Source organism: Cricetulus griseus, chromosome 2 (genome assembly GCF_003668045.3).
Source record: "Cricetulus griseus strain 17A/GY chromosome 2, alternate assembly CriGri-PICRH-1.0, whole genome shotgun sequence".
Lineage (NCBI taxonomy): Eukaryota > Metazoa > Chordata > Mammalia > Rodentia > Cricetidae > Cricetulus > Cricetulus griseus.
This window is the reverse complement of record NC_048595.1, coordinates 400,221,057-400,234,093: the sequence shown is the minus strand read 5'-3', so window position 1 is coordinate 400,234,093 and position 13,037 is coordinate 400,221,057. Positions and strand designations below refer to the sequence as shown.

Below are 13,037 nucleotides of genomic sequence, written 5' to 3'. Positions count from 1 at the left end.
TAGTTTAGTTATGGACTGCTCCAACGCCTCAGGTCTGCATCCATAGCCGCTCTAAGTTCATTATAGTAGTACGGTTGTTGGACGAGGGCAGATACTCCAGTTCCAACCCCTGCCGCTACTCCTAGTCCTAACAAGACAGCTAAGGTCAGGGTAACAGGTTCCCTCTTGTAACGAGTACGGTGATCAAATTTATCTATAAATGAACTATCATCATGATAAATGACCCTAGGCACCAGCTGGACCAAAATACAAAAGTCCCTAGTACTGTTAAAAAGTGAAGTATGCAAGCAGGGGGTCAGGTCGGTGCCACAGGCCCACCAAGTATCTGGGGGGGGTACTAGATATTGATTTTGGCCATCTGTCAGGGTGTCAACAGTTACGTTACAGAGGGGCTGGTGTCTGGTAGGCACTTTGCCTATGCATAGTCCAGTGCCTGATACCGCTGAAAGGGTCAGCTTCCGTTGGCTCCCCCAGGGGCAATGTGAATGGTCAGAAGTAACGTTATAGCTCTGCATTTGAGCTATTCCTTCATAATAAGGGGGATTAGAAGCAAAGCACAGCCAGCAAGATTGGGTAGCAGTGGGGTTTGTGCGGTTTAAAACGACGAACGCACTATCGAGCAGATTGAACAGGCAATCCTCGGTTCTCATAGGGGGGAGGAGGGATGTGATTGGATTAGAGCTGGAAGGGGCCTTTGGTGATGGGGTGAGACTAGGAAGTCTCTCAGGCCTGGGTAGGGGGTTATCAAGCGCCGGATTGGGGACTACGGGTTGTGCGGCTGGACTCTTCTATCTTTATCCTGATAGCGAAAACGAACCCAGGGTCTCCCGTCCCAGTATAGACTCTCCACCCCCAGCGGTTGCCTTTTACCCATTGGCGATCTTGTTTTCCCCGTGCTGTGAAACTAATATTCAGAGGGTTGCAATAGCTGCCTTTGCATAGCCCCTGAGGGCCACCCGAGGCTCCAGGAGCACATCCAGTCTTATAAGTCGGGTATTTAGATGTGTCTCTCTCTCCTTTTTCTGGCTCTTCCGGCTTACGACCCTTTTTTACTATAATCAGATCCCAGGAGGAGGAGGGATTCCAGTAGGCTTCTCCTGTGGTCTCACATCCCCATTTACCACAGAAATAACCTGATGCCCCCCCCCACACACACACATTGTCTCTTCATTTCTGTTATGTCCCTGCCCGGGGCAGACGTAGAAGTCTGCTGCCTGGAGGTTGGCTCGAATAAATTGTCCAGAACATCCCAATGTGCTCTCTATACCATGAGGGACACATTGTTCCTCCGGGGGTGGCTTATCTAAATTGTCATAATTAGAAAGATCCCAGGCCAGGGAACCGGCAGCTAACTTACAGATATCAGGTGCAAGATCAGGCCACCAAGTCCAAGGGGGGTGCACTGCGGTTTTTGACCACACGATGTCGCCTTCTTCATTAAGCACTTCCCATGTCAATTTCTGGGGAACATGAGGGTTATTCCCCAAGGTTGGGGCTACAGCGAAAGCACAACTTAAGAGGATTGTCACTGGCTGCCACTGTCCAATTATTTTCGCGGTTGTTTTCATTTTGACTGGGTGCCTTTTTTATGTGGGAAGCGTGGATCCAGGCAGCAATCCCGTCTACCTTTACTGCCATGGGGGTAGTCAGCAGCACTAGATAGGGTCCTTTCCACTGAGGCTCAAGCGTGCCAGCGTGATGTCGTCTGACCAAGACTGAGTCTCCGACCTGGAATCGGTGGGGCACCTTGGTGGTCCCTGGAGTGTAGGCTTCTTTGATCTGATCCCGGATCTGTGTTTTGACAACTTCTAAGGCCTTTAAGTGGGTAAACAGAGCAGAGGAGGAGGGAGAGTGAGTGCAAGGATCCAATATCCCGCCTGACTCAGTCAAGGGGGGCGGTCCCCCATGTAGGATTTCGTAAGGGGTAAGGCCGAAACGTCCAGGTGTGTTTTGGACCCTAAGGAGCACAAAGGGGAGGAGGGTCACCCAGTCTTTGCCGCCGGTCTCAATAGCCAATTTAGTAAGGGTCTCTTTTAGGGTTCTATTTATTCTTTCTACCTGTCCTGAGCTCTGGGGTCTGTAAGCACAATGTAATTTCCAATTAGTCCCCAGTTGGGTGGCCAACTCCTGACTTACCTGGGCAACAAAAGCCGGCCCGTTGTCTGAACCAATTACCTTGGGGATCCCAAACTAGGGCAGGATTTCTTCCAGTATCTTCTTGGTTACCATTTGAGCAGTTTCAGACTTCGTGGGAAAGGCTTCCACCCATCCTGAAAAAGTGTCTATAAAAACTAGAAGGTACTTATTACCATATTTTCCTGGCTTAATTTCAGTGAAGTCTACCTCCTAATAAATTCCCGGCCGATCTCCCCTCATTCTTTTTCCGGGTTCTTTGAACAGTCGGGCAGCATTGGTCAAGGTGCAGGCTTGACATGACTCTATTACCTCTTTTATTATTGTATTTAATCCTAGAACATAATATTTAGAACCTTTGATTAATTGCTTAAGTTTTTCGTTTCCAAGATGAGTCAGCTGGTGTATTCGTCTCACATTATCTTGTCCTTCTTTAGAGGGCAGAATGATTCGTCCATCTTTGGTTTTTGCCAGTCCACTGAAACTGAACATCCGAGCTTTTCCTGCACGGGTCATATCTTTGATTAAATCATAATCTTTATAGGGATAGATGAAGCTGGGATGGATGAAGCTGGCTTGTGGGGGTTCTAGTGGGGTTCCAGTTTCTTCCGCCAGCACTACCGCTCCCTGGGCAGCTTGCTTTGCTGTTAGATCAGCCACCTGGTTCCCCTTTGTGACTGGGTCAGTCCCCTTCTGGTGTCCCAGGCAGTGGACGATGGCTAATTTTTGTGGAAGATGTATGGCTTCTAGGAGGGCCAGGATTTCTTCTTTGTTTTTAATGTCTCTTCCTGCTGAGGTGAGTAAGCCCCTCTGTCTGTAGATGGCTCCAGGAATGTGAGCCGTGGCGAAGGCATAATGGCTGTCGGTGTAAATGTTGATAGCCTTACCTTCTGCCAGACGCAGAGCTTGAGTCAATGCCAGGAGCTCAGCTTTTTGAGCGGAGGTTCCTTCTGGGAGACTGCTAGCCCAAATTACCTGCTTTCCGTTCACCACCGCTGCTCCCGCCCTTCTTTTACCTTCTACTACAAAACTGCTGCCATCTGTATACCAGTTAGGCACACCCGGCCAAGGTTGGTCGGTCAGGTTTTTCCTGGTCCAGGTCTCTTCAGCCAGGACGTCAGTGCATCGTGCACTGGGGTAGAGTCCTCTGCTTTGGGGAGCAGGGTGGCTGGGTTAAGAATAGCAGGAGGAGCGAAGGTTATCCGATCATTTAACAACAAGCTCTGGTAATGTGTCATCCGGGCGTTTGTCATCCAGCGGTCAGGGGGCTGCCACACAATACTTTCTAAAGCATGGGGGGCGATTACAGTCATATGCTGACCCAGGGTAAGCTTATCGGCGTCTTTTACAAGGAGGGCTACTGCAGCAATGGCTTTCAAGCAAGAGGGCCACCCACTGGTGATGGGGTCTAGCTTTTTAGATAGGTAGGCCACCGGCCGCTTCCAGGGCCCCAGGGTCTGAGTCAGAATTCCCCAAGCCACTCCAGCCCGCTCATCAACATATAGAGTGAAAGGCTTAGTCAGATTTGGCAGGGCCAACGCGGGGGCTGTGAGCAGAGCAGTCTTTATTTTATCGAAGGCCCTTTGGTGCTCCTCCGTCCAGGTGAATGGGACTTTTTCTTTAGTGAGTGGGTACAGAGGGACCGCCAGCGTGGCGAACCCCGGTATCCAGAGTCTACAGAAACCCGCAGTTCCCAAAAACTCATGTACTTGTTGAGGGGTGGTGGGGGTCGGGATCTGCATCACAGTCTTTTTCCGTGCTTCAGTGAGCCACCGCTTCCCTTCTCAGAGAGTGTATCCTAGGTAGGTCACTTCCGAGCGGCATAACTGGTCTTTCTTGGCGGACACCCGGTACCCCAACTCACCCAATTCCTTTAGGAGCTTTCTGGTCCCGTCGAGGCACAGTTCCTGGGTTGAGGCTGCAAGCAGTAAATCATCTACATACTGCAAGAGAGAAATCTGGGGGTTCCGTGCCCTGAAGGGTGCAAGGTCATGATGGAGCGCTTCATCGAAAAGAGTCGGTGAATTTTTGAACCCCTGTGGCAACCTAGTCCAGGTCAGTTGACCCGTATGTCCTCCTTCGGGATCTCACCATTCAAAAGCGAATAGGGGTTGGCTATTCGGATGTAACCTGAGACAGAAAAAGGCATCTTTCAAATCCAGAATGTTGTACCAGGATCGTTCAGGCAGTAAGGAACTCAGCAAGTTGTAAGGGTTGGGCACGGTTGGGTGAATGTCCTGTACTCATTTATTGACTTCTCTCAAGTCCTGGACAGGTCGATAATCATTGGTTCCAGGCTTACGTACCGGCAGGAAGGGGGTATTACAAGGGGACCGGCAGGGAATCAGTATACCTTGTTGTAACAGTCTCTGGATATGTGGTCGAATGCCTTCTTTAGCCCCTTGAGTCATGGGATACTGTCTGACTGAGACGGGGTGGCAGCCGCTTTTAGCTCCACTATAACTGGTGGCACTTGCTTAGCCAGCCCCATTCCAGTCCGCTCTGCCCAAACCTCTGGAAAAGCTGTCAGCCATTCTTTAGGGAGCAAAACCCCAGTTTTGGGTTCATGGAGGCGATATTCTTCTTCTAGACTTAGAACTAAGCATGTTATAGGGGCTTCCCCCCAGGTGGCTTCTGGTCCCTTCGGGGTGAACTGGACCTGAGCCTTTAATTTGGTCAACAAGTCCCTTCCCAGAAGGGGCGCAGGGCACTCAGGAATCACAAGGAAAGAGTGAGTTACTTGGCTTTTTCCAATTTCTAAACTTCTTTCGGTTGTCCAAGGGTAAAGTTTGCTCCCAGTCGCTCCTATGACCAGGGTTTTTTTTTTATCCTAACTGCCCTAACGGTTTAGTCAAAACTGAGTGTTCCTCCCCCATATCTACTAAGAAATTAACGGGGTTCCCCTCCACAGAGAGAGTTACCCTAGGCTCGGGGAGGGGGACCGAGCCCTGACTCCCCTAATCTTCCTCGAGGGCCAACATCTTGGGGCCCTTTTGTTTCTTTCGGGGGCACTCCCTGGCCCAGTGTCCTTTTTCTTTACAGTATGCACATTGGTCTTTTTCAAGTTGCAGTCTCTGTCCCCCCGGGGGTCTTTTTGCCCTGTTGCCCAGGTAACCTGACTGTCCTCTCTCTGACCTTTCTCTGCCTACTACTGCGGCCAAAATCTTAGTCAAATTCCTCTCCTGGCGGCGATCCCGCCGATTCTCCCTCTCTTCTGCCTCCCTTTTTTTTCTTTCTTATTTTTCTTCCTCGGTGTCTCTCTTGTGATAAACTTTCTCTGCCTCTTTTACTAAATCCTGAATGTATAATCCTGGAGCCCCTCTAATCTTTGCAACTTTTTCTTGATATCTGAGGCCGACTGTCCTATAAAAGCCATGGCTACAGCCGCCTGCTGTCCCTCCAAGGAGGGATCAAATGGGGTATATCTCCTATATGCCTCCATCAGTCGTTCTAAGAAGACAGAGGGTGGCTCTACTGGACCCTGTAAGATTTCTCTTACCTTTGCCAAATTGGTGGGTCGCCACGCGGCCCCCTTGAGACCTGCCACTAGAGCCCGGTGGTAGACCGTGAGACGCCCCCTACCTTCCGCAGAGTTGTAATCCCAGTCAGGGCGGACCAAGGGAAAAGCGGCATCTATAAGATTAGGGAGATTGGTGGGGGTCCCATCTGTTCCTGGAACATTCTTTCTGGCCTCTAGAAGGATCCTCTCTCTTTCTTCAGTCGTAAAGAGGACCTGCAAGAGTTGTTGACAGTCGTCCCAAGTGGGCTGATGAGAATACATCAGGGACTCGAGGAGTCCCGTCAAGCCTGAGGGGTTCTCTGAAAAAGAGGGGTGGTTAGTTTTCCAGTTGTACATATCCGCTGACGAAAATGGCCAATACTGCAGGGGGACTAATTCCCCTGGAGCTGGGGCAGGTTCATAAGCTCGTAATGGTAGCACAATGGTGGAATCAGGTCCTGCGCGAGATCCCTCTGCGCTGCGGCCCCGGCAGCTTTGAGTCCCGGCCGCTGGCCCTATTTCGGAGGCCGTCAGGGAGTCTGTTGGGACCTGTGGGGCTGCATGAGGAACGGGTTGAGGATATGGGGGAGGAGGGTGGTCAAGGAGGGAGACATCATCAATTTCAGGATAGATCCTCAGGGGAGCTGTTGGATCAGACGCTGGCAAATCTGAAGGAGGCACTTTCAGTGCCGCCACGGCAACCGTTGCAGTCCCTATTCGCGATGTCCAAGGTTTCATCCAGGGTGGCGGGTTTTGGACTAGGTCCTGCCACACGATAATGTATGGAACCTGATCAGGGTGTCCTCCTGTGGCCTGAAAAATAATTCGCTTGACAGCGGAAATAACAGATAGATTAAAAGTTCCCCCCGAAGGCCATCCTACACTGAAACTTGGCCATTCGGGAGAACAAAAAGTCCGCAAAGGTCCTTTTCTGACTTCGACAGAAAGATTATGAGCCCAAGTCTTAACTTCCATCCAATGGTCCAGGGTCAGTGTTAGTGGGGTCGTCACAGTCTGTTCCATGTCTACCTCTATTACACACATGATAAAAGCAATCACCACAACAGAAAGACAAGAAAGCAAAACGAGCTGTCGACCTTGAGTGGACCAGTAATTCTGAAAGGAATCAGGCGGCTGGGAAATGGCCCTTTGACACAGATTGTCAAGGAGAAAACTTATCTCCCGACCTTTTCCGTGGAGGTCCACCAGGCGTCCCTGGTCCTCCTCCTGTCCTCCCGGGACGTCTCCCAGGGCGAACAAACGGTGGACACCTGGACACGTCTATCCCCATCCACTCTGCTCCTCCTCCTGGAGAGCGGCCTCTAAAGAGTGTTTGCGAAAACGAAACTGCGATCGCACCAGATTTTTGAACAGGCCACAAACAAAGAGTCACAACAGAACAAAAATTCTTACCTCCAAGTGGGTCTAGGACCCCTGGGTGGTCATGCAAATCCCGGGCAAGCCCCCAAATGTAAGACCCCCCGAAGGGAGAACCTCACTCAAATCTCGGGAATAGCGCGCACCCAGTGAGGCACCGAGACTGGACTTGCTGCAATCACACGAAGAAGTTTATTGAAAAAGGAATTGAATGAGATCTCAAGCCAGCATGCTGGGGTCGAGGCTCAGAGGAGTTTGACCCGGACACAAACTTGTGACAAGCTTATAAAGGCAAAAGCCATAAAGGAGGGGAGGGGGACTAGGGAGGAAATAGGGGAAGCCCAAAGTTACACATTTACTCATAAAGGCAGGAACCACAAAGGAGGGGGGGAGGACTAAGGAGGAAATAGGGGAAGCCCAAAGTTACATATTTACTCATCAGTTAAACTATGTGGACACACCTGGGGCATTTGAACTTTTCACAGAGGTCGTTGGGACATCCTGTGGTTATTCCAGGAGCTGTTTTTTGTTTGTTTGTTTGTTTGTTTGTTTTTTTAATGAGAGTTCCAGGAGTGGCAAGCTGCAGGGGACGGGAGCCCCCAAGGTGACGAGCCCATGTTCTTATAGACAGCTAGTAATTTTTTTACTCTTCAATGCATACTCCTGATCTGCGTTCCTTTCTGGAAGTCTGGTATCTCACAGCATTCTTGGTAAGTTGCTGGTGTTTTCTCAGAAGACTCCAATTCCCAAGCCCTGGTTTCTAGAGTTCACATTCCTGCCCTTAATTCAATGAAGGACCCTTTACCTCTCTTGACTCTGACTCCCCTCATAAAATTTTTAATTAGATTAATTCATCTTATTTTATGTGTATGTTTAGCTCACCTGTAGGTATGTGTCAGCGTGAGCATGTGTGTGTGTGTGTGTGTGTGTGTGTGTGTTTGTGTGTGTGTGTGTGTGTGTGTGTGTGTGTGTGTGTGTGTACCATGTGTGTGCTTGGTGCTCACAGAGGTTAGAAAATGGCATCAGATCCCCTGGAACTAGAGTTATCAATGGGTGTGAATTCCCATGGAGGTGCTTAGAACTGAACTTGGGTCCATTTCAAGAGCAATAAATGCTCTTAACCATTGAGCCATCTATTCACACACAGTATGATGGATTTTCAACAGGTGGACTAGAAGTCTTCAATAGGAACTATCACAGTTTGCTGAAATGTACCCTACCCAGCAACTTCAGACACAGCCCCACAGAGCAATAGGAAGCACATCTAAGGTCTTTAGTATGTCTCCCAAAGCTACACCCCAATGCACAACAAGGCACAGATCCTCCAAAGGGAGTGAGGAGGTCAAGGCCCAGGGTCACATGCTGAAAGCAGAGCATCTGTTTGGGCTGTACTGTACTTGCTCATATAATAACACCACAGATTCTCACACATCAGCTCCCAAGCTCAGGACTGCTGAAACCAGCCTTGCTTTATATGGTTAGCCCTATGAACACTGGTTTTCCTCAACTTGGCATCCCAGGGTACAGTGGGGGCTCAGTGTGCAAATTGGGCAATGGAGAGTTCAATCTGGTCCCCTCTGGGTCTTATCCAACTCAGGACCTGGCACAAGAGCAGATGCTGGTGAATGAATGCCTAGGGAATGGCTAACACCCATTCTCTGAGATACTTGGGCTATAGCACTGAACTTACAGAAGAGAGCAGAGGCCATGGGACCCCAGCAGAGGCCCGGCCTGCTCAGCCTGGCACCAAGGCCAGAGCCTCCAGGTCAGGTGTGGAGTTTTGGGGGAGATATTATTCACATCATGCAGTACAGCTCCTGGTTCAGGACCAGGAATCAGGGTCTCCTGACCCAGCTGGTAGCCAGGGCATGTTGGGGCTCTCCTATCTGGGAAATGGTGACAGGACAAGGGAGTAGGTCATAGGTAGGCTTGGCAGGGCATTGGATGGATCATTGGCCACAGGATATCCACCTTGGATCCCAGTGCTGGGTCTACTTGGAGACCTGAAGAAGAGACAGCTCCCAACTGCCTGCCTGGACAGGGGAGTGGCAGACCTGATCCTCTGCTGCTGGGCAAGCAGGATAACTTGTGCAGCAACCTGACCGGGAGCAGGGGGAAAGCAGAGCCAGCAGAACCTCATTTGCAATCCTGGGCCATGGTGCCTCTTGTTCCCCCAGAGAACCCTATGTGGACTCCTTGGCCATGTCCCAGTCAGAGGGCTCTGCTGCACTGCAGGCACTTCAAGCTCCAGGCCTATCTCTGGCAACTCTAGACAGAGTAGAGTCTAAGCATGCCACCTTCCCACTCTCTCCTCCTCTCTTAAAGGTATACAGCAGGGATTGAAGAGAGAAGGCACCAGACACAGCATCCATAGTCCCTTAACTCTTACCAAGCTGCACTGCTACTGAGCCCCTGGAAGAGTAGAAACCCCCCTGCCAGGGCAACTGGACTCTGATCAATGTAGACAGACTAGAGTTCATAGGATTGAGAATCTTAAGCTGGACAGTGATGGAGACATGGTCTGCAAGCCATGGGTTTACTGGGTATGTTCATTGGGAAATGCCTGGTGAATAATTAAAGTGGAAGAAAGTTCTATGTGTGACCTAGCTACAATTTAACAAGTAGGTGAATTGTACACAGGACTAGTTGCATACACCAGAACATCAGTGGTTACAGTTCCCTGGGCCTGATGCCCACACCTGTCATCTCAGGGTTCAGGAGGCTGAGGTAGAAGATAACAGCCATAGAGAAGGGATCAAGGTTAGGGGGTCGCTGAGGATTGAACCCAGGCCCTCAGGCATGATACATTCTTAGGCCCTGAAAGAAATATGAAATGTAGCAAAAACCATTTAAGGTTTTAATACAGATTGTTTTGTAAATTGGAGGTCAGCATGGTGACCTCATATGGTGAGATCATATATGAAGAATAATGATGCTAGAGGAATACTATCTGAGCCAAGACACACTGGAGTGGGCCTAGGCCCTATCCCAAAGGATATGATAGACCTTGATGGCCCCCTGTGGAAGGCTCACCCTCTCTGGGGAACACAAAGGATAAGTGATAGGTAGGGATTTAGTTGGGGAGGGTTAGAGGAGGAGAGGATTGAGAGGGAACTGGGATTGACATGTAAAACAATCTTGTTTCTAATTCAAATTAAAAAAAAAACAGACAAAAAAAAGAGTAATGATGCAATTACATCATGAAAACAGGTTAGAAAAGGACCAAAAAGTATCCTTTGAATTCATCGAAGGGTTTAGATGATAGTTTTAGGTGATTAATTTGCTCAATATTTTGACACAGTTATTCTTAACTTTAACACTGTGCATAGAACAAGATATTTCCTAAGCTACCTTATTCGGTATTGTTCTCATTTGGCAAAAGTCAATCTAACTTACATTCAGATTTCACTGGCATTAACAAGAGCAATTTCTAACCCAGGAGCCATGCGACCTGGAAGGCATCAATGTCCTGCCTGTTTATTTACAAATTCATGAGACAGCTGAGTCATATGCTAGTCTCATATGCCAAAAGAAAGGAGAAAATCACTCAAAAACCCAAAAATAAACAAACAACAAATATAACAACTAACCAGTATCACCCTATGGAATCTAGCCTAGCCTTAGGCTCCTAACTCTCCTGCCATAGGGTGACTGAGGCTCCAAGTCTGCTTTGCAAGGCAGTTAGTTGATTTACAGACTAGGAAGAAAGGTCAGATTAAGGACCTGTGGAGGGAGCCATCCAAGGACCAAGGATGGTGGGATCATCAGGGACCTAGTGTAAGGCTCTGAATGAGTTTGACTCTGAATCCTAGGTGTGCAGCCTTAATCAGCTCTGCTGTGTGGTAACACCCCCAGTGACGTCACACATTGGGACACTCCATCTAGCACAGGACACCTTTCACATCTGGGCCTCAGAGCAAAAAACACTGGCTCCTGGGTTTGCAAAGATCCAACGCCTGGGGGTACATGCATTTTAGATTAGGGTCTTTCTGGATATTTGAACATTTAGAAACACAGAAAAGTTCCTGGGAACTGTAACACATTCCAGTGATCTTAGCACTTGGGAACTGAGACAGAGTTGAAGACTGACCACACTGCAACTTCCAGGCCAGGCTATGTCTCAAAAATAGTCATGTTGAACTGTGCCACTAATCCCATGTCCTCCTCCTAATTATCATGATCTAATTTCTCAGCATCATTTATTTATCATCTTAGTTGAATGTGCATCTTAAAGCCGGGAAAAGCCATCCCTGAGTAGTGCTTGGAAAGTGAGCTTTCAACTTCTCACATAAAAAGGTTCCAATGAAGCAGAGAGTTAGATTTCAGTCTTTAGAAGGTGGTTGTGGCTACAGGCTTCCCAGTGACCCCATGGAAGCTCCGGGAAATGACACATTGGATTTAGGTCACTTTTGGGTGAGGTAGTTAGCAATAGCTGGACCATATGACATGAGCAGTCCCTGCCTGGGCATTCTATTGTATCCCGGAGAGCACTGGCATTCTCTGTGATGTCACCAGCGTTGTGGTAACACTAACTGCTCTGCGGGCATTGATTCAGTACCTACGTGTTTCAGGCACAGACATGTTGACAAGATTGAACAGGCTGCTTTGGAGACCTGGATGGAAGGCAAAGGAATACCAGAGGAAGGCAGGAGGAAGGTAACCTTCAATCTCTGTGCCATACATCAACAAATAAATGGCTGTGGGGAATGCACAGTGACTCCTGGGCAAGGGATGGACAGGTTCCTGAAGGAGGAAGGCTTCATCTGAACCTTTCAGGGTTAGTGCTCAGGAGGTGGGAGTTTGTAGGAAGCAGTGGCCTTCTTCTTCTTTACTCAGTTCCTAAAGGGCAGATCCAGATTGAAGGATTTCTGATGGTTTCTTTGGCAGAGAGCCGTGAATGGTCAAGGCTTCAGCTGCTGTGCTGGGGGCCCTCTGCATTCACTCTGTGTGGGAAGGAAACTCAGAGGGACTAAAGTGGTTTCAGGGCCAGCCCTGCACTTCACCCACACTGGATTTCTCTGGTTGTGTGTCACTATTAACAGGGAGAACAAATTTCCCTGGACAAAGCTGGAGGTTCTCACGTTTTCCCTCACAACCACTTGCAGGACAGGAGCCACCAATTTTTCTTCATGGCAGTGAACCTTAAGTTTATGAATCTCAACCCTCTCACTATCCAGTCATCTAACTCAAGTGAAGGATTGGGCCATTATTCTTCCTCTAAGTGTTTGTTCTTGGTGTCTGCTAGCTTTCCTGGGGATGCTCAGTCCTTACCTGTCAACAGTTGATCATACCCTTGCCAACATAATCATGGCGGAAAAGTATATTCTTGAAGCTTTTGACAAATTTTTCTTCATTATCTATGTGACTTACCATTGTTATGACCTGACACCCACAATCCCCAACCACCTCATACATGAAACAGCCCTGTGGATCCTCCCTGATGTTCCTAATCACTTCAGGTAACTGATCATTCCCCATCACCCTGAGCTAATTTCTTAGCATACTTTATCTTGCTTCTTATTGATTAGCCATCTTAAGGATGGGACGAACCATTCCTGGGCTATGATGGAAAAGGAAGTCTTGACATCCACACAAGATGAGCTAATGAATCAGAATGAACAAGATTCTAAAGAATCAGGGAGACCTCTGGAGTGAAAGGATGAGGTGCTGAAGGGCTTCCCCTGTGTCTCAGGGAAAGCTCCTTGAAATGGCACCTTGGATTTTGGTGAAATGGGGAAGAGCAAGTCACCAGATAGGTGATGACTGTTGGCAAATATCCTAAAAGTACCCATGTGTGGACATTCTACTGTAACCTGGAGATCTCTTGGAATCTTCTATGAAGTCACTAGTGTTGTGGCAACACCAACGGCCCTTGGGGCATTCGTTAACTGCTTATAGGGTCTTGCAATAGAAATGTTGGCAAGACTGAGCACACTGGTTGGCTGAGAGATATCTGGTTTTCTTAGATGAAGATGAGGCTAAAATTGGATCTCCTAGAATTGGGGTTCAGAAGCTGGGATCATTTGAG

The 13,037-nt window shown here is 48.7% G+C and overlaps 1 pseudogene; it reads right to left on the bottom strand.

The window, feature by feature from the left end:
- Positions 1 to 1,575: 1,575 nt before the first annotated feature.
- On the bottom strand, positions 1,576 to 6,655 carry LOC113833582 (annotated as a pseudogene).
- Positions 6,656 to 13,037: the final 6,382 nt, after the last annotated feature.